Below are 4092 nucleotides of genomic sequence, written 5' to 3'. Positions count from 1 at the left end.
AGAAACTGTATACCTCTGGAATACAGGCATGGCTTTGAAAGGCTCCCCTTTCATAGGAGAAATTATGTCAGTAAAGAAAATCTAAATTAAAGACAAACTGTCAGCATATGAACATGATTGTCTATCTGATACCCTTTTTCTACATAGAAAGATCTTTTCACAGTCAGAGACTGGAGTCTGACATCAGCCCAGATACAAATTTCTAATAGGTGACTATTGCTGGCAGACTTCTACATAACAAGACAGTCCTTGTTCCCTGTGTATCTCCTCCCCTCCACTTTTCACACTTTGTCACCTCTTTACTTCCCACCAGAACCCATGTCCCTATTCCCCATTTCTTTGTTTTTATCTTAGAAACTTAAATTTCCAAGCTCTTCTTGGAGACTCATATTTTGTGTGTGACTCCCATGCTAAGATTTTTCTGTGAACATTAATAAACATACATGTTCTTTTTCCTATTGATCTATTGTCAATTTATTTCATAGATTTCAATGATAGAAACTTTAGAAAAAAAGAATAAGTTTTAAACTTCCCCACACCTTCTTTTAATCCAAATTTCCATAACCTGCAATGCTTTTTACATTAATTTTGCTAACACACATATATAATGTATTTTTTTCTTCTTTTTTGGGACAAGTCTCTCCATGTTGCCCAGGCTTGCCTCCTATCCTGGGCTCAAGGAACCCTCTCTCCTTAGCCTCCCAAGCAGTTGGAGTTACATCTGCTAGCCATCACTCCCAGCTAAGACATATATATTGATTGTGCTCACTGGAAGCCTTAGTCTTCGCCTTGTCTTCCATACTTTGGCTCATAATAGATGTTCAATAAGTATTCCTACTTGCTAAAAGACAAAATGGTAACAATTGGTACAAATGTAATGCAGAAAAAGGGCTTTATAGCAATAGATGAATGAAGAATAAGCTTTGACAGATTTTATATGAATAAGAGGATCTATGTAAATATGTAAGAATATAGATGGATTTCAAGATTTTGGTTGCAAGGGGCTGGGCAAAATGGGAATTTATTGGCTTACATAACCAAAATTAAGGGCAGTGATGCATATGACACTAGTCACCTGACCGCCACCAACATATTTTCATTTCTCATCTTCTTTCTGCTTCTCATCTTCATTTTTTTCTTTCTTTTTTTTTTCTTTGCATTGTGACAGTTTATTTTGAAGGTCATTTTTTAAACAAAGTTAAATACAATCTGAGAAAATATTGCATAGAATACACTCATTAAATAAGTATGGTGATTATATCAAAATAACGGACATATGTTTTCTTCCATAACTCTGGAAATAAATTCTGTTGTCCTGAAGATTCTTATACTTCCAAAAAAGGGGAAAATCATGGCAATTAAAGCTGCCTCTTAATCATGTAAAATCTACAGTAGCAACCATATTTTTCTGCTCTTCCCAATAAGTCAGTTCTTCAAATTATGCCTTGTTTTTTAAAAGATAGGATGCTAGAAATTCAATGGGATTTGGTGGTCTTTCCTTTGCAAGCACAGCAAGTCCCTGTAATAAGATAGGCACAACCCTCTGATCCAGATAGGCATGAGTTGGAGAGTTGGCAAAGACTGTAAATCCACCTTCTGTTTTGATGACTTTTCTGCCTTCATCTTCTCGTTTCCTACTATCATCTCATCATTGTCGGTCAGATAGTACTCAGAGTGAGGGTTTTCTGCAACCTGCATCTGTCCTTCCAGCATCTGCTCTGGCTCCATGGTGGACCCTGCAAAGAGCTCAAGCTGTTGTTTCCTAAAAGGTTTGCACCGCACCACCAACTACCAGCTGGAACCACTCCAGCTGTGTGACAAATGTCGAATGTCGCATGACTCTCAACTTCATTTCAAGACACACTATCTCCACAAATCAGGCAACTCGCAGCCTCTCAGTGGGAGAGCAAGTGAACCTCTTCCCTGAATTCCAGTTAAATAACATCCAAGAAGGAGCACGATTGATATGGCTGAGGCCCTGTGCTTACTTCTGTGATGAAGGAACTGTTATTGGCAGCCTGGATTAGGACTGACTGGCTGAAACTGTCCACGGCAAAAAGATGGGCAGGATAAAAACTTCAACAGAAATTTGGTGCATGCCTACTATTAAATTACTGAGTGTATTTCATCAAAATTCAAAGAACTTCAACATGGAGATAGGCCTGAAATCTATTAGTCTCAGGAATTGAGACAATACACAAACCCTCCATACACTGTGCATTACCACCCAATTATTGAAAAAACACCTCAAATTTTTTCCCCTCTAACTCCTTTAGTGACCTTCTCAGAATATATGAAGGATAACACATATAAATGGATAGGAAGACTCCATATCATAAATATCAATTTACAAATTAATCCATTAATGTAATACAATTCCAATAAACATCCTGAAAGAATTTTTCATTAAACTGAAATAATCTGGTCTAGATTCTATTTTTAAAGTTCAAACTAGGCAAGGCATATTGAAGAATAATTAAGTAGGGAAACACACAGTACCAGATAACAAGAGTTAGTATAAAGCTATAGTAATTAAGACAGTATGGTAAGGTCACTGTTATAGCCAAATGCATGGAAATTGTAGTAGACAGCTGAGAATCTTCACCTCTTGACATTCAGGCTTTTGTTTAATTCCCTCCGCTTGAGTATGAATGGGATTTAGTGACTCACTTAATATACAGAATAATATGACAGAAGAGATGGTATGTCACTTCTGAGATTTTAAAAGGTTGTGATTCTTGTGTTAGGTGCTCTCTTTGTTTTTCTGTTATATCACCCAAAGGATAAGCAAGTGACCACTTTGTGAGCAATGCTGTGGAGAGATCCTGTGGCAGGGACTGATGTCTCTAGTCCATGGCCAGTGAGGACAGTCCTGCCAGCAGTCACCAGTTAACTTGGAAATGGGTCCTCCCCAAAAGAACTTCGAGAAGACTGTTGCTTCTGTTGGCCCCTTTATTTTGGCCTTGAAAGACACCCCAGCTAGACCTTTCTATCTGGTCTGTGAGATAATATGTGTTATTTTCAGCTACTAAATTTTGGGGTAATTTGTTGTGCAGCAATAGACAACATTCAAAACTTGACATATATCAGAGGTAGCACTGCAGATAGGGAGAGAAGAGATGAATATTTCAAAAAATAGTGCAAGGACAATGGTCATCTATATGCAAAAGTAAGGGTGGTTTTCTATTGCATGCTTTAAAGGAACACAGAAGAGCAAATGGATTAAAGACATAAATGTCAAAAGGCAAAACTTAAAAGCCTAGAGAATGAACTGGGTGCAGTGGCACATGCCTGTGGTGCCGGCTACTCAGGAGACAAAAGGATCAAAAGTTCAAGGCCAACCTGGAAAATTTAGGGAGAGCCTGTTTCAAAATAAAACTTTAAAAAGAGCTGGGGATGTATCTCAATGGTAGAGCACTTGCCTAGCATGTGTGAGGCCCTGGGTTCAATAAAATAAAAACAAACAAGAAGAACAAAAATAACAAAAACTAAGAAACATAAAAACACTGAAGAATTAAATGTCAATATCTTCATGAATGAATGTATGATAGTGATTTCTTTGTGAAGGACATGGAAAATGACAACCCCCAGGACAGGGAAATGACAGCCTCCCCAAAACATCTGACCTAGAGGAAGAGAGAGAAAGAAGTCAAACATTAATCCTTTCCCAATAACAATGGGTCCTGAGGGGAAAAAAGCAAACTTTCATTCTTTTCGCATTTGATCCCCAGCATCTCCATCAAAAGCAAACATTCATCACTTCCCAACAACAATGGGTCCTGAAGTGGTGGATACTGAAATGCTGGGCCCTGGACTTTTACCCTTTCCCATTGCTGGTGAGTCCTAGAAGGAGAAAAACAATCAGTGAGGCTCTGGGTCCCAGAGGAAGAAGATAAACAGTGAACTTCAGTTGAGTTCTGAACTTTCATCCCTTCCCAGTAACAGTTTTGAACTTTATTTATTTTTTTAGTTGTAGGTGGACACAATATCGTTATTTTACATTTATGTAGTGCTGAGGATGGAATCCAGTGCTTTGAGCATGCCAGGCAAGCGTTCTGCCACTGAGCCACAACCCCAGTCCCAAGTTTTGAA

At 38.3% G+C, this 4092-nt stretch overlaps 1 pseudogene; it reads right to left on the bottom strand.

Annotated features, from left to right (window-relative positions):
• Positions 1-1399: 1399 nt before the first annotated feature.
• Positions 1400-1754, bottom strand: LOC101956615 (protein dpy-30 homolog pseudogene; annotated as a pseudogene).
• Between the last annotated feature and the right edge of the window lie 2338 nt (positions 1755-4092).

This window comes from Ictidomys tridecemlineatus, chromosome 8 (assembly GCF_052094955.1).
Source record: "Ictidomys tridecemlineatus isolate mIctTri1 chromosome 8, mIctTri1.hap1, whole genome shotgun sequence".
NCBI lineage: Eukaryota > Metazoa > Chordata > Mammalia > Rodentia > Sciuridae > Ictidomys > Ictidomys tridecemlineatus.
The sequence above is the reverse complement of the archived record's forward strand: the minus strand, read 5'-3'. Positions and strand labels throughout refer to the sequence as shown.